We start from the raw sequence: 18,883 nt of genomic DNA, 5'->3' as shown, positions 1-18,883 counted from the left end.
ATAAGCGCAATTGAGGCCTATAGCCCAACGAAGCACCAAGAACTTAGTAGTCATGCAAGCGTGATTAAGATCTCTAGGATCCTACTAAGCACCCAACGTGAGAGTGAACTCTCATATAGCCCCAACCATTGACCCTTTCATAGTCAATGGCCTATTTATTATAGTGAGTTGGGAACTTCAGGTCCGGGTGTACTCACTTGGGTCTTTCCCCTCTTACCTTCTCAAAGAGCAAGTTGGGAGGGCAGGTTCGCTAAGGGTAAACATGCAACAAACATGAAAAGCTTGGATGGTTTGGATTTCTGATCGTCTAGATAAACGAAAGCATACTCTCCTACCTTTACGCTTTACACAAACACAAAAAGTAATGATTTATTTACCCCCTAATTAGATCTAGGTGCCTAATAAAAGAAACACAATGTTTGCTTGAACCTCCTAGGCAACCTGCAAAACCACTTGATTAGTAGTTTGAAAATGAAGTCTTCAACAAGCGTCCTGCAAAAGACAAAAGAATGACAAAAATATTTATTTTTTTTAACTTTTTGGGAATGAGTAGAAAAATAAGAATAAAAACTTTTCTACTAATGACAAATGTGGATTTGGAGGAAACTTTGATGGGTAAATGGGGTTTGACTAGGTTTTTGCCACTCTCTAAGGGATAGGCAAGCATAAAATGGGGATTTTAGAGGAGAGGTGAAGGAATGGAAAAATTTGTCCAAGAGGGACAAAGAAGCAAAAATTGGAGATAGACAATATGGCAAAATTTGGAGGTGATTGGATAAAACTGGAAGAAGTTATGGCAAACCCTAAAAATAGAGAAATGTGGGATTTCAGGCTTCAAAAAGTGGAATTTGGGATAAGGTCCTCAAGGAAGGAAATGCGAAAAATGAAATTGCAGGGGATCTAGTGAAGTTTGGAGGAAAACAGAGTGAAGATGAAGATATGGTGAAAAAACAGAATAAATTTTACTTTTTTTGTTTTTTGATTTATCCCTGCGGCCGTGCTGATTAGCAGACAGTCGCGCTAATACGCGAGCGGTCGCGCTAACAGACAGATTATTAATATTTAAACAGATAGATAACAGAAAAAGAAAAATTACAGTCGCGCTGATTATCAGGTGCTCGCATCAAAACAACTAGAGTTAGCACCCAAAAAAAAATTCAAACTTAATTTTTTTACAAAAACGCTCGCGCTAATCACAGAGTGGTCGCGTTGAATCGACAGCTGAAAAGAAATAGAAGTGAGAAGATAGAAGAATGCAAAAGAGGAAGAATGAGGAGGAGATAGAATAATTTTCGCGGTGGTCGCGCTGAAGCACAGTGAGCCGCCAATTTATTTTTTTTGAAATTTTCTGTAGTCGCGCCGAACCTGAGACAGTTGCGCTGATTAGCAGGCTACCACGTTGATCCAGAAACAGTTGTGCCAATGCGTATGCACTTGCGTTGAAGCGTGAATCCTGCGAGAAACCTTCACAAAAAACTCAAATTTTTATTAAATTTGGGACGTGGGTCCCACCGGGCGTGCCAAAATGAAGAGGGGAAAAGCCATCAAGGTGGATTCAAGTGGTTAGTGCACAAACAAAACACTAAAAGATATTCAAACATGAAACATGCATAAAACCACATAAAAATATGAAGATAATGCTTATACCTTGCAAACCTTTACCTTCTCCCTCAGATTGAGCCTTTGGTGAAGTTGAATAGCGCCTCTCTTCAACTTGATTGGATGGGCTCCTTCTTGATGGATGTGGAATGCTCTCCAAATGCTCAACAAGGTAAGTGGATTATTGGATTGGATTTGAGTGATGTATAGGAGGATTTGGATTAGAAGATTAAGGATGCATGGATTTGATAGAGGATATTGAAGAGGATGAGAGAAGAAATAGGCAGCGTGGTGATGCATGAGAAGTGGATTCTTTGTGAGGAGAATAGGGTCCAATTTATAGATTGGATGAGGCCAATGGAGGGCCAAGATTGATTTGATCATGAAGGGTTGAGATTGGTTTTAGATAGAAGGCATGGATCAAGGGTGCCTTGGGAAAATAAACAAGAATATTAAATTCCTTGGGAAAAAGGGGGGAGAAATTTGAATTTCAAATATGAGGAATTAAAAATTCCAAAATAAGGATGCATTGAGGGATTCGAAGAAATTTGAATTTCTTTGAGAGACTCAATGTTGATGTGACATGAGTGGGAATTAAAAATTGAGGGATAATGATAAGCATGATTATGAGAGATTCTAGAAGGATTAATTAGGCTAATGAGATTAGGAAAAGTGATTTGTAGGAATCACATGACTAGGTTAATTAATTAGAATTAATCAACTGAGTAGGTTTAGAGGAAATAATTATTGGAGGGGACTTTAGAAGAATAGGGGAATAATTAATTGGAAAATAGTGACATGATTAATTAAATTAGATTTAATTGATTCTGAGAGGAATATGGATAACACAATTAAAGTCAATTAATTATACTGATAGGCTTAAATTAATTAAATATTAATTTTAGGTGTCTACAGGTTTCTCCACTACTATACCTTTATTCCAATATATTAGCTCATGAAGATAAGATAACATCTCACAAGTTGAGGTAATTGATGTGCATTTTTGCAATATATATTTCAACAGTGTAGAGGTGAATGAAAGAGTTGTTTGCAATAAATGTATTCTATCATAGAGGATTCCATGACTATTATCATATGCCATCACATTGAAAAAATAAGACTTTAACAATTACCAAAAGATTTAGGAGTCTCTAGTACAATTTTCTCAATGACAGTGCATCACTAGCTAGAGACCCAAGCCAATTTGTAGTGTCAATATTTAGAGTTGGGAGGAGTATGTGTTGTTGTTATACAGTGTTAATTTTTTTCACTTAGCTTTAATTTGGTTGTTGTAGATTAGATTCTAAAGTTTCATACTGCATTCTTCAAGCTAAGGTAAATTTTGGAACACTTGTTGTTTCCTATAAGAGGTATCCCCACAACTCCAAGGTAAAAAAGGTATCTACTCTCAAGTTGTGTACTCAATGTTAAGGAGGATGCATTTACTATTGCAATAGTCTTGTTGTTTGTATCAATTAGATTCATATCATTAGGAAAGGTTGTAGGAGCTTCTAGTTTAGATTTTTAAAAGATAATGATCATACACAGTTTTATACAAGAGTTGGAAAGGGGAGGATGTAATATGGAATATGTGGTTGAAGATTAAATATTTTTATCACACTATTACATAATATAGGTACACATTTTAGGGTGTTTTAAAGATGTTAGGAAGAAAGATGCAACATCTCATAGGTATAGGGTCAAGGTTTGTTATGACAAGTCATTTTGGCATTAGGATCTTGGAGCTATATGTTTGCAATTGCTTAAGAACAAGAAATTATAGGAAGGGGGGACCTGTCAAGTCCCTTTTCTAAAAAAAAAACTTACTAAAAATAGTAAGTCAGTTGTGATGGGATACATTGGGAGAAATCACTTATTTGATAATATATTTTCCAAGCTCAATTGACATACCTTGGACAAATAATTATTAAATTTATTTTATTTTATTGTTACCAACACAAGAGGAGCACTGGATTCCTCTAGGGTCAATTAGATTTAATTTTGCATTTATTAGAGCATCTTCAGAAAACAAGCAAATCATTGGGTTTGATCAAGAGTTATCAAATGAGACCCAATTTAGAATTCAAATTTATTTTCACTTTGAAATCATGACATGGGGTTTTTGGGCATGCAACATATCATAAGTAAAAATAATGAATTCCCTCATTCTGATATCTTCCATTTTTTCTCACAGAGTGGAACGCTTGTGGAACCTTCAATGGTTGATAAACCATTGGAGTTGGAGGCCCGTTGGTGGGATGGTTATAGTTTTTTTATGAGAAATTTAATTTAGAGGTTTCCATGTGTTGAAGAAGTTGCAGCTTTGTGGGGTTTCAAATTTTTGTGTTTGCAGTGTTTCTAAGTGTCAGGTGTGGGATTTTTTTTTAATTTGTTTTGTTGTATATTTTACTATGGTTTTCTATTTGTGGCTTGTATACACCCTATTTATTATGGGTTTTCTTGTAGAATCTTAGTTGGGTTGCAAAAAAAATTACACGCTTTAATTTCATGTGACAAGCTATATTTTTGCAACAAAATTTTAAAAATAATAATAAATTTAGTATTGTGATTTTTGGAGTTCCATAGTGTAGATCGGGAGCAAATTTCATTGTTATGCTATCTCTAGTGGATGATTCACATATGTTTTGAAATTGAATGATAAACATGGTTTCAAATTTGGTATTTCATATTTTGTACCTTGCTAGAAAATAAATTTGTAGCATCCGAAAATTGCAACCTTTGTAGTTTTGACCGCATTTTGGGCTCTCACCTTACCGGTCTTGTGAGATTTTGCCAAGATCAAGGGCACAATGAAAAGCACAAAAGAGAGATAATAGTATGACAAGAACAAACTGTATTCTCATCAACATACAAATGATCAGCTGGATTAACCAATATAATGAATATAGGCCTGCATATATAGGGAAGGCCAAATGGATATGTGAGCACACAATCATGACATGTGGCTCAATGAAAAACAAGGGTAGGTAAGAAAAAGTAGGGGTAGGTAGGAGAAATAATATTATATTCCACAAGAGGTGGATGACCCACCGTATATGGAGTGTAACAGCAAGATAAGACCACAAAAGGTGAAATTTCTCCTACAAGTCGCATCCCTGTGTGCACACTTCCCTTAGTGTCTCATATCCAAACTACGATGAGATGCATTATCCTAAGTTAACTTAAGTAAAGTGTACTTATATCCTATAAGAATAAATAATTACACCAACACCCCCCCTTAAGTGCAACTTAGGGGAATGAAGACTCAAGTCAACAATGCAAGATGGGTCCCGACAACTAGGCCATGATAGGTACCCATGTACAATATGCAAGAAAACCTATGCAATGCAATCTCTCACAAATAGAGAAAGGGAGAAAACCCCATGGGAAACCCCCTCCCCCCCCAAAAGAGAGATAAATGTACAAAAGACTCTCAAAGAAGAAGGACAAAACCTCAATGAGGAAACAATCCCCCCATAAGAGAGGAAGGAGAAGTCAGGTGACCCCCCCTAATGAAACATCTTGCACCCCCAAGAGAGCTCACAATTGCTGGAACTTACTCTCAGTGAAGGTTTTGGTGAATATGTCTGCAGCCTGCTCCATTGTAGGACAATACTGCAAATCAATGACCTGCTCCTGAATTAGCTCTCAAATGTAGTGCATATGAATCTCGACGTGTTTGGTCGGTTGATGCTGAATTGGGTTCTTAGGGATTGCAATAGCACTCTAATTCTCATAATGTAGAACTGTCGGTCATGGAGTGGAGAACCCAAACTCTATGAGAATATGTTGAAGCCAAATAGTCTCAGTCATTGCGTTAACAACCCCTCGATACTCAACCTTAGTCGAATAGAGAAAAATAACATGCTACTTCTTGCTCTACCAACAAATGGGGCCCGAACCAAGGTGGAAGCTGTAACCAGAAGTAGACTTACGATCATCAAGATCACCAGGCCAATTGGAGTCTGTGTAACCAACCAAGCGAAGTCATGTGCCTGCTGCATAGTGAATCCCATAGTGATGTGTACCTAGGATGTAGTGTAGTCCAAGATGCATTTGGCAGCTTTCCAATGAAGCTCATGCAGTTCCTGCATGAAGTGGGAAACCATGCCAATTGCAAATGAAATGTCAGGGCATGTGCGAGTCAAGTAGATGAGACTACTGACAAGTTAACGATACAATGTGGCATCAACTGGTGGAGAAGAGCACCTAGCCTCAAGCTTGACTCCTGAAAGAAAGGGAGACAGTGTAGGTTTACAATCAACCATATGAAAGCGTGCAAGTAGATCAAAAGAATACTTGGGCTATGATAATGTAATCCTAGAAGGTGACTATGAAATCTCTATCCCGAGAAAGTAATGCAAAAGACCCAAGTCAGTCATAGCAAATCTATCATGCAAAGCAGATTTGACACTTCTAATGATGGATGCAGTACTCCCTGTAATGATCAAATCATCAACACAAAGCACAAGTATCAAATGGGAGTCATCTTGTCACAAAATGTAGACATTCAGATCAAAATGACACTTGGTGAACCCTACTGAGAGAAGAAAGGAATCTATCTTGGCGTACCAAGCCCTGGGGGCCTGCTTAAGGCCATAGAGAGATTTCCTTAGTCTACAAACCAATGAAGAATCCTAGATGAAACCCTATGGTTGCTCCATATATATCTCCTCATCAAGATCCCCATGAATAAAAACACTCTTCACAACCATCTAATGTACAATCCAACCATGAGCTGCAACAATAGAAAGTGTCAAGCGAATGGAGTTCATATTGGCTTCGGGCGCAAAGTTCTCAGTATAGTCAACACCTAGAACTTGTGAGAAACCTTTCGCAACAAGTCGAGCCTTATACTTATCCACACTACCATCCGCTGCAAACTTGGTCCAATAGATCCACTTACATCGAACCATCTTTCTCCCCTTAGGGAGAGGGACTAACTCCCATGTGTTATTCCTCATCAAGGAACTATACTCTTCCTCCATAGCTTGGTTCCACTCGGGAACCCCCAATGCTTCCTAAAATGTCTGTGGATCGGAAATAGTAGCATTGTATGCATGTGGAAGGTCCTGATGTTGTGATCGAGTCCTCTGTGTATCTGAAGGATCCCCAACAAGAGAACCCGCTGACTCAAGTGTCTGTCGAGCCCAACAAGGTCTAGGTGGAGGTGGAGAATGAGGCTCCTCAAATGCAAGTGGACCCTGCGAAGGTGTAACCTTGCGAGTCAGAGTTGAAGGAGTCTCACCATCTGAATCATTCTCATCACTATCCACATTTGAGGAAGGTAGAGGAGGAAGAGAGGCTAAGCTAGGAGAGCTTTCCTCAAAATGAATACTCCTCTCAATAAACACCTCATGTGTCTTAAGATCCATCAATCGATATGCCTTAACACCCTTGGGATATCGAATATAAATACAAGGCCGACTCTGAGGTTCCAATGCCTTGTGTTTCTGCGGAGGAATGCGAGCCCATCCTGGACACCGAAAGACTCTGAAATGTCTCACAATCGGTTTCCTTCCAGCCCAAGCCTCAAATAGAGTAATACCTATCAAAGCTTTGTGAGGAACCCGATTTTGGATGTGTGTGACACAACTGATAGCCTCTACCCAAAAGGCGAGATGAAGAGAATGTGCACGTATCATACAACTAGCCATTTCTTTGAGAGTTATATTCTTACATTCTTCAACTCCATTCTACTATGGAGTGTAGGCAACTGAATGATGAAGATCAATCCCCTCAAATGTACAAAATTCCTCAAGTATTTTGTTCACATATTCCCTTCCATTATCTATGCAAAGAATCTTGACCACTTTCCTTGATTGCTTCTCCGCATGAGCCTTGAAGTCTAGAAATCTGTCAAACACTTCACTCTTATGAACAAGAAAATAGACCCAAGTGAAGCGGGAGTAGTCATCAATGAAGGTGAGGACATAGTGGGCCCTACTAAATGAAGGTGATGGAAATGGACTTGCGACATTGTTGTGAACAAGTTGAAGAACTTCCAAAGCTCTCCAAGCTTTCCCCTTATCAAACTTCTCCTTGAGATGCTCACCCATGGAACATCCTGAACATACACCCTTAGAAAAATTGATTCAAGGTAGACCCGTGACCATGTATTTAGTGCTAAGTTTTTGAAGATAGAGGTAGTTGAGGTGACCAAACCACTCATGCCATAGCTTACTTTCAGAATTTGAATGAGTAAGCAAGGCCCTGGAAGGAGAACTTGGCACAAAGTGGGAGAATGAATAAAGCCTTGAGTTGTCATTAACTTGTCCCACTGCTACCAAGGCTTCACTAACAAGTTCTCTTACCACAACTGAATCAGGTGTAAACTTAACCTTTTTCCCATTCCCATAGTGAGTGATTTGGTAGATAGAGAGAATATTGGTAGACAAGTTAGGAACATAAAGAACATTCTCAAATGTTCCATCATCCATGTCAACTGAACCTTTCCCTTCAACCTTAACTTGTGTATCATCACCTATGTTAATGTGAGGTACCTTCGATGGCTCCAATGAAGAAAACTGCTCCTTTGTAGAACCCATGTGATAAGAGGCACCCGAGTCAAGTATCCACTGCTGTGAAGAACCTGTTTTAGCCACAAATGCTTGCCCTTTTCCCTTAGACTACGAGGAAGAAGAAGGAGATGAATCCTTCTTGTTGTAGGCGGATGGCAAATTGATGTTGTTCTTCTTAAGAAGATTTGTCAACTCATCAACTTTCTTGGTGTGGCATCGATGCTCGTCATGACCATACTTCTTGCAATATGCACAAGTTGGTTTATCCTTCTTAGGTGGAGTCCCCTTCTTGGAAGAGGATGAAAAATCGCCTTGTGATGGAAAGAATGGTTGTCCTTTTTCCTGTTGTGGCTTTGACTTAGATTGCTTCTTGTTGTTGTTGGAATCTTTGCCTTGACTCCCTTGATTCCTTTGATTAGCCACCAAAGCCTTGGACTTTGAAGACCTGAGAATCCCCATGTTCAAGAACTTAGATTGTTCCAACATCAACATTTGTGTGAAAGCATCAAATGAAGGCATAGTGTAGGAACTCCCCACTGTCAAACGATGAGTATGGAAGCTAAAAACAAATGTTGCATACTCAGGTGAAAGCTTGTCCAACATGTTGAATATCAACTGAGCATCCTTTTTGTCAATTCCATAATCCTTAAGCTTTGCTCTTAGCTCATTTGCTTTGGTGACATAATCTTGGATTGTATCAAAACTCTTGGGATCCAAGTTGGTGAGCTCATTGTCAATCTTGTAGCCTCTGATTTCATCAACTTGACCATACAATTTCTGAAAGATATCCCAAGCCTCTTTGATTGTAGAACACTTCTCAATATGAAAAATGAGGTCATCTTATACATACTTATGCAAAGTTCCAAGAGCCATGTAATTCTTAGTGAGCCATTCTAACTGTGCATTAGTATCAGCCTTAGGATCTGGTGGTGTTGCTATTGTTCCATCTATGTAATGCATGAGCCCTTTTTCCATTAGTTTGCTCCATGCTTTAATTTTCCAAGATGCATAATTATGAGGAGTTAAAGGTAGAAATTTATGAAGACTCATAGCAACAAAAATGAAAGATCACAAGGAAAGAGAGGCACAATCACACAATACACCCTCCCAAATTCACTCAATCAAAGAACCCCCCCCCAAAAAAAAAATAAAAAATGATGATTTGGTACTTTATACTTAGTGCGTGTACAATGGGCCACTTGAAAAAAATGGCAAAGTAAACTTTTGATTTCAACTTTACAACTACCTCAAGGAGGCCAAAGGAGACTCAAACTGAAAATGCAAGAGATCTAAACTAAGAGCCAGGCAAATTACAAGTACCAAGTAGGTAAAAAAAGACCAATATCTGAAAGTAAAATATCCACTCATAATATTTGAAAAATGATCATATATTATGAAAGTAGACGAAAAAATATGCACTTTAAAAAAAAATGACACTCGAAAAGGAGGTCGTATGAGCCCAAACGAAGCCTTTGAAGTTGAAAAATTGAGGATTGGATAGATACAACTGAGAGAATCTGAAAATTATGAAAAATCTATGCACCAAAATCATAAAATAACCATATCACTGCGGAGAGAACAAAAAAATAGCCCAAATAAAAAAAAATTGTACCAAAAAAGGAGCAAAATTGAGCAAGTTATGAGCCTCCAAAGTTGACCCCAAAAAACAAACTGTTCAACGGAGAGGGGTCTAAAATTTTCAAAAAGGTGTTGAAGTAGGATGATATCAGCAAATCACTATGTTAAATTTGATGATCGTATGACCTTCAAAATGGTCATCACACCCTTCTCCATTGTTGTACAAAAATGTTGACGTGGTGGCCAACTGGGCAAATGACGTGTCAAAAAGTTTGCCACAGACCAGTGGCCTCCTGCCACGTGGCAGACGTGGGTTCATCAAGGATGTGATTTTTCACTTAGTGGGAGGTTGCCGACGTCTGAAGTTGGTGGCCGGTGGTTGGCTAGAGCTGGTGGTGGGGCCGACAGTGAGCAGGTCGGCGACGGGGCTGCCGAGGACGGGCAGTCGCTGTTGTGGGGTGCTCCAGTGAGCGGCCGATGGAGTTGAGCGAGGTGTTGCGGGTTGTAGCTGGCGATGACAAAGTGGTCGGCTGGTGTGTGGGCGGAGGAGTACGGTGGATGAGCTGCTGCAAGCGGCCTGCAGGTGGTACAACCTTGCGTGTTGTGCAGGGTATGGCCCCTGCAAAAACAACTTCTTTTTTTTTTTTTTAAATCTGTGAATATTTATATTTTTTTTCAAATAAATAAAAAAATATTTTTCGAAAATCTGTATCGTACTACCTGAATTGGGTAAAAATTCCTCCAACACCTAAAATTCGACTTTCACCAAAATAGGTCAAGTTTATACTCAATTTTTATGGAAACAACCTCCTAGACACAATAGTGAGGTTGAAAATGCTCTAGGATGCCTCCAAAATGCACAGTACCTCAAATCCGAAGATAGAAGCCTTCCAAGATGTCTCCCAAAACAATCAATGAAGCCTCAATGGCTCTAATACCTGTGAGATTTTGCCAAGATCAAGGGCACAATGAAAAGCACAAAAGAGAGATAATAGTATGACAAGAACAAACTGTATTCTCATCAACATACAAATGATCAGCTGGATTAACCAATACAATGAATATAGGCCTGCATATATAGGGAAGGCCAAATGGATATGTGAGCACACAATCATGACATGTGGCTCAATGTGAAACAAGGCTAGGTAAGAAAAAGTAGGGGTAGGTAGGAGAAATAATATAATATTCCACAAGAGGTGGATGACCCACCGAATGTGGAGTGTAACAACAAGATAAGACCACAAAAAGTGGAATTTCTCCTACAAGCTACATCCCTATGTGCACACTTCCCTAAGTGTCTCATATCCAAACTATAATGAGATGCATTATCCTAAGTTAACTTAAGTAAAGTGTAATTATATCCTATAAGAATAAATAATGACACCAACAGGTCTCTTTCCCCATGCTTGATCGGGACCTATTTATGCCTCTATTATGCAACCAAACTTCATTTTTTACTTTACAACTTGCATAGCCCTTTGATCCTAGCCCAAACTAGGGTAGGACTAGGGCGCCATGCCCTAATCCTCCCTAGGTAGGACCTATCTAGAGGCCCTTCCCCCTTGGCCCTATTTCAATTGTGAGCAGGAAATAAATGTTGGCATTTTTTATGATGTTGTTGTGATTGACATTGATGGACATACACTTGCTTTGAGATCACTTTTTGTATGTATGAGTTATGCTCAACCGGTATTTGTTCCAACCGGTATCATGTATTATAGTCTTTAGACTATCGGTGTTTTGCAGAAAGTGTTTACCGATCCCAAGCAGTATGAAGATCTCAAGTGGAACGAAGGAACTAAAGCAACAGTTATCATTTTCCCAGTCTTCATTTTTGTCAACCAGTAATCGGTTTAATATTTGAACCGGTATTACTTTGTGATGAGTTTCTAACCGGTAATCAGTAAAGTTGTATGAACCGATAATACTCTGTGATGAGTTACTAACTGGTATTTTTGTGATGAGTTACCATCCACCGACACTTTGACGGTGATTATGTGCCATGTTACCAAATGTGTCCAGATGCACTGAACCTAGGAACTTGCAATGTAATCCTATTGGACCGACATGAAATCAGATTCCTTTATAAGGACATCATGTCTAGGGTTTTAGATAGGAGTTAGGGTTTTTGTGTGGTTGATGAAGTTTTTGCATGTGCAATCACAGAAGAAGATTAGGTCTGTGTGAAGAAATAGAGTGTGAAGATATTGAAGACAGAAGTAATGCTAAAATGCATTAACAATGAGCTATCAAGGATCTAACCAAGCATACTGTGCTAGTATTTAGATCACTCACTTGTTGATTACTCACATCTTCGACAAGTCTGTAACCCTTAACCAAGTAGGCTTGGCAAAGCCTTTGTAAATCCTCTAACAAGGTGGTTCACAATTGTGGATCTGAAATCCTCTCACAAGGTAGTCTTTAATCAGACTTATCTCCTAACAGAGATTGAGATTCCTAACAAGATTTGTTTTGGTAAAGAACATTGTATGACCTTAATTTGTCTGACCTTAACCGGTTTGGTTACTATTCTACAGATAGTTACTTGTGAGTTTGATCTCGCTGTGGTTTTTCCCATTTGGGTTTCCACGTCAAAATCTATTGTGTTATGGTGATTGTGCTTCTGTGGGTGAATGCCTTATTTGTTGTTTGGTTTGCATTTGTGTTAATCGGTTTGTTAGTAAAACTGTTATACCGGTTTACTGCTAAACTGTTTAAGTGTTTAAGTTCAATATTTTTTGGTATACTAATTCACCCCCCCTCTTAGTATTCATCAATAAATCCCCTATATCAGCCTCCGTCAGAAAATTAAACAATATTTGACAATAGGCAAGTATATAAGGAGATCTTTCCCTTTCATTTGTCAATACATCAATCCACCATCATAAGGCAAGGAGACTGCATTCAAGCATTCAATCATTCATCATCTAGCATTTCTCAAGGCTGCATATTCTTCATCTATCTATTGGAGCAACATTACATCATTCATGTGCAAGCATGTGTGTGTGTGTGTTAGGGTTTTGTCATGTCCATGCCATTTCATACAACATATGTGATTACATTCAAGAAGCAAAGCATCATTATCATCTATTGTAGATCTAAAGGTATACATTTTGATCATTTATTTCAATCATTTGCAGTATTTCTTTCAAGGTTGATTCCAAAATGGGGTTTGACTTAGGAAAACCCCTATTCCCAACCTCTTTCTTCTTCTTTCTGTATGTAGGAAATAGGTGCACAGTTGTACTTCTAGAATTAAGCTTTATTCGCAAAGATGGAAAAACCCTTTTTGACTCACGAAAAGTTCAGAGTACTGATAGGAGGGCGCCCCTGTCTAGACACACACTCCCTGCAAATTTTGCTAGATTTCTCAGGGTAGCTTCAAATCATCTCAAACTTCTCAGATCCAGGTGCACGGCTGAATCCCAAATCCGTAGCTCACTGTTTTCGCATACTTTGCCTTCAATTTCAACACTTTGCTTATTCCATTCACAAAAGAGGGTCAAACACATTTCAAACATAACCAATCTACTTAATATTCAGTTCTTGCATCCTTTAGAATTGGATCTAGTAGATTCATCCACCTCTTTTGAATGTAAAGTTTCCTTAAGTGAAAATTGAGCTTAGTAAATTCCCTCTTCCTTCAAGTGGTGAATTTGCTAAGCCTCCAACTTTCTACTTTACAAAATTAAAGTTTCATAATTTAAAATTTGGGACATTCCAATTGCTTCATCTCTATTCTTTGGGTTATGCATATTTGTTAATCAACTTAAGTCCTTTATATTGCTATATATGGAATGCGAGGTTTTCATGCATTGTAACCTCTCTTTTTTTATTTTAATTATATATATATTTTATTCAACTTAAGTCCTATACATTGCTATAAATGGAATGTGAGGTTGTCAGACATTTCTTTGTCTCTATTTTGGGGGGTTTGTATATTTTTTAATAAAAATTAGTTTTCTATATGATTGTAAATGGAAGGTGAGGTCATCATACATTACTTCATATTTATTGTTTTGGCTTCTATTTTGTTTGCTTTTGTTAGTCTTTTGGATGGCACATAGTCTTAAAACCATGGAGTTTTCAATGCCACATATTCTACCAATAATCTTTTACCACTTTTTCATTATTGACCCTCTTCTTCATGAACGATAATTTGGTTTCACAATGGAAGTCGTTCTTTTCTACTCTTCTTTCCCCATGGCTTGTAGGGGATTTCTAAGTGTTGACTCGAGGGAATGGGTCGACATTTGGATGCGAGATTTTATTATCATCTTTTATGGTAAAACCTAAATAAACTATAAACCCTACATATCCATAAGTTCGAAGGAGAAAGATACATGTATCATCTTCTATGGTTGAACCTATGTAAACTCTAAATGGTAGGTCCATAGGGTTTGCATTTGGAAGTGAGATTATCAAACCTCGTTAAGGTAATGAAATAGCACTTTTTACTTTTGTATCTTTGAATTTAGCTTTATTAAGGCTTTTCTTCACTCTAGTCATCTATATAGTTGTAAGTGAAAGGTAAGGTTGCCATATATTGCTCGTCTCTATTTTTTTGGGTTTTGTATATTTGTTATTTTTCTTGGTTTATTTTGGCTCTTTGTGGTTGTTATAATCTTAAAATACAATCTATCTATTCATAAAATGTTGAGCTAAATGCTTGGTCTTTGGATTTTTAGGTTATATATATTTGTTAGTTTGCTTGGTTTATTTTAGTTCTTCGTGATTATAAAATTCAAATGCAATGTATATCTTCATAGAATATTGAGTTCAATGCTTCACCTCTATTTTGTTGTCTTTTGTATATTTGTTATCGAACTACCATAAGAGTGGTTTATTTTAGTTTATTGTGATGTTTCTTTCTCAAACTTTATACTCAAAATATGCCAAAGTTATTAAAATTGCAAAACTAGTGTTGAAGGGTTTTTTTAACAATCTGATCTTTTAGTTATGAAGTTACTTTTAGGCACTTTTGCTTCAAATTTATTGTGTTTGTGAATACATTTATTACTTTATAAATTTTTGGGAGTGTTATATTTTTCTTAAGATTTTTCTGTGTTTGCTCCTGAGTGATGTTAGGGTTGCAAAAATTGTCTAAGTATAAAAATAACTAGGGCTTGTTTAGTCATTTTCTAGCCTTTTGTTCTAATTCACCATTGACTGGCTATCCAGGTCACCTAAGGTTTTAAGTTATCTTTGACCCCCCTTAATTCGTATGGAAACTGACCCCTTCTATTAGGTCCCATGGCATCAATCGACAATTTTTTTTTTATTCCTTAAGTATAGTCAGTTTCATAATTTTATATTCCTAAAATACTTACATGACCCCATGACACTTAAGTTTTCCTAGGAAGTGTACATGTGTGATAATTGTTTTTTAAGTTTTGGCTCCCTTGCATCCCCTCAAGGTTTGATTTCCATTAGTTTTTCAACCATGGGATGGTGAGATCAATAAGGAGCATATGGAAGTTCAAGACCTCACGATCTCGTGGACTAGGTGATGTCACCAAATTGATGGTTGTAGGTTGGCGGTGAGTGCTAAATGGAGACTGCAGGGTGGAAGGGGAAGGTTCATGTGGAACAACTAGTGGTAGGGGTTATGACCTCACCCTCCCGCGAGAATAAAAGGAAAGTAGAGAGGATGTCATGGGTTGGTGGGAAGTAGGAAAAGTTCAAAAAATAAAAATTTGTAGCCTCACAAATATACAAATGAGGTAAATTTTGAGCTGTAGGCTGGCAAAATATAACAACAAATGAGAGGGGTTCTTCCCACGGTCCCGCAGGACTTGATTGTGATCAAAACAAAGATCACGAGGTAGCGGGAGAACGAATGTGAAAGAAAATGATCCCCACCATCCTGCAAGGAAGAATGTGAGAAGAAAAACAACTCATGGGGTATCATGAGTGTAGTGTCGAAAATTGCATATCCCTTTGTAATTTGACCTACATCTTTTGTAACCACTTTGGTGTCCATTCCCCTAGCACCTAAGTAGCCTCACTTTAGCCCTTGCATTATCCTTTTCCTTCTCTTAGGATGCTCAAGACACCTTTCATCAACTATCCTTCAGCTTGTATTCCATGTTAGCTGCATGTTTCTCTTGCCACTTGTTGTTTTTGAGCATGATTCGCCTAGACACTAGCGTGTCGTGCGAACGTCCGCACGCTGCACATTCATTCCATGACATCTTAATGTTTGAATGTCGATTATGTGCGTTTTGACACTTGTCACCTATCTTGGTCAGTGGAAACAACTCATAATCTTTTGAAACGGTTTGCGACCCTCTATTTCCTTCCTCTTTTCTCATTTTAAATGGATCCTCTCTCTTCATTCAAGCTCTCTATATTTTGGACACAATCTCTCTTATTCTTTGGGCTCTCACAACTTTCTCTGGCTCTCTCTTGCTTGTTACAAAAGTCTCTATTTTGCTACAACACTCTCAAGCTCTTGCAATATTCTTTTGCAACTCTCTTGGTTTTCTCAAGCCTCTTTGGTAATATCTATCTATTTATCTTGTCTTTGGGCATCTTGAGATTTATCACATCCCTCTTCTATCATTTATCATTTATCTTATCTTGCATTCATCTTTTATTCTATCAATCTATCTGGCTGTCTGTGGAGGTGGAAACACCAAAATGGGGATTTGACTGAGGCAAATCCCCAAGCAGCCCCAATTTTTTTTTTCTTTTCTAGCTTGTGTGTAGGTTGCATTAGAGAAGATTCATTTGGATGGAGGCTTCATATCGTGGACCAGTTGTGAGATTATCTTCTTCCTTTTCTTTGTGGCTTTCATTCCATTTATATAATCTTTTTAATTTCTTTTATATATATTTATCGCATTTAAATTAATCTAAAACACGTATCTATTACATTGTGCCCTTCTATGTGAACTTTGCATTCTATTCGTACAGGATGCTAGCACATCGTGCTGTTGTCCATAATCTATGCATGTCCTTGTGCAGAGAGCTATTAGAGGATGTACAGAGACATACTACATCTTGAGTGGAGATGTCAGTTAGTGAATCTTTGAGAGGTTATTATCTACCTGTTGAAGAGGTTCATTTTTCCCCCTTTACATTTTAGTGAACCCGACATGAACACTTCTTTTGTAATATTTTTAGAGAATTCTTTATCATTCCTTGCGTCATTCGATGTCCCCCTAAAAAAAAGGACAATTCTAAATCTTTCCCTTTCTTCCCAAAATAAAATAAAATCAGGGCACTGCCTTGAACCCCATTTAATGGTTCCTTGGCCTTCAACCAACCAATTTATGCATTCTCTCTTAAGTTTAATTTTATTAATTTAAAAATGCATATGTTATGTTCTTTTATTAACTTAGTTTCTAGCTATATTCAAAGTGCGAATGATGTTCCTTTTCATGCTTGTGATGGTGACTTAGCTCTACCTATGTCACTCTATTCCTTTGATCCCTCTTGTAATATATCTTTTATTTCAGAGGATATTTTGTTACAAGAGGATGAAATCATCGACACCTTTCTTAATGTTACTCTACCATCTCTTCATTCTAGTGCACTCTCTTCTAGATATGGTGCATTAGTGATGAATGAGTCTCAACTCATATTTTATTTTCCAAAGGTCAATGTTGAGAAAATTCCTTCATATAAATCTTCTACATGTCATAATGAGTCTGTGAATTTCATTTGTCTCTGTCGCCCCTAAGAGACCAATCATTCATGTGACTACAGCTAGTCCTTCTCCAAAGAAGGTAAAATCTATTCATGGTATTCCTTTTGAAAATGACTCATCGAATATTTTTACAAGATATGCATAGTCTAAGGCTCCTTCTTATAAAATGTTAGACCATACTTATAATACTTGAAGAAATTTATAACATCTTGATCATCCACAACCTTCTTTACCACCTTCACAACCAGATCTTCCTCAATCACCTAATCCTTTAGTTAAGCAATCTAGTGATTACGATCTTATTGAGCAACTTCATGTTGTTACTCCTGCTAAGATTTCACTTTGGGATTTCTTCAAACTGCTCTAGTTTATCAAGGTATGCTATAGGAAGCTTTGCAAAATATATTATTGCCTTCTTCTTCTGGATCGATAGATGTAAATACGTTGATGGATCATATTCATGCGGACTTGCCAAATATTACATTCTATCCACATGAACTCCTTCCTCCAGAAGTAAGAAATCAAACAGACCCATTAATGATAATTGTTTATGTTAACGGTGTTGGCATTAGACAAACTCTCATTGATACTAGTTTAGCACTCAATGTTTGTAGTCTAGATCTATTGCCCAAAATCAAAGTAAATTCTAAGTCTCTTGATGCATCTTCTATGTTCATCTATGGTTTTGATAATACTGGTAAAACCACTTTGGGCACTGTTATTTTGCCTATAAAGGTTGGACTAGTTACTATTCCAACCCTGGTGCATGTTATGCTAGGACCTTTATTGTATAATATTCTCTTGGGTATACCTTGGATTCATGCTTTAGGAGTGGTCAGTACCATCCTTCATGGTTCTATTAAGTTTGTTGCTAACAATCAGGTAGTTACAATCGAGGTTGATCTTGAAGCTATGCATTTATTTCAAATTGTGGCTGCTGGTCATGCCTCAGTTACACCTACCTTTCAAAATTATATTCCATCTTTATCTTCTAATATGCCGACAACTATTCCCATGGACCCTCCTAAAGAGGAAACCCATGAAAAGGTTGTCCCTAAAGAAGATCCTCCTAAAATAGAAATTCCTAAGTCTACTCCTTCTCAATTGAACATGCATTTCCTGGTGATGATTGGGGTTTCTTAGACTTTACAAACTCCTTCATTGGAGAATATAAAGTTGACCCTATACACCTTAACTTTTCAAAAGTATCATTCACACCCGCTATAAAAAATGATTATTCTTTTGTATCATGGGATCATGTGAACACCATTGACTACACCATTAAAGGTGATCCTCCCTCTTTGGAGGAGTTGCAATCACGTTATGGTCCAGGATTAGATATTGCTTCCAAGTATGGATATAGAGGACATGGTCTTGGGCACATGGGTCAAGGAGTTAAGGTCCTTTTGGAATCAAAGTTACACTCTTTTACAATGGGTTTAGGTTACAAAGCTTCTCCTTTGTCTTTATCCCCTTCATTCTCTAATGTTCCTATGCTTTCTTCTTCTTGTGAGCAGTCAAGCTATTCTTC

The sequence above is a fragment of the Cryptomeria japonica genome, chromosome 1, assembly GCF_030272615.1.
Source record: "Cryptomeria japonica chromosome 1, Sugi_1.0, whole genome shotgun sequence".
Lineage (NCBI taxonomy): Eukaryota > Viridiplantae > Streptophyta > Pinopsida > Cupressales > Cupressaceae > Cryptomeria > Cryptomeria japonica.
The sequence above is the reverse complement of the archived record's forward strand: the minus strand, read 5'-3'. Positions refer to the sequence as shown.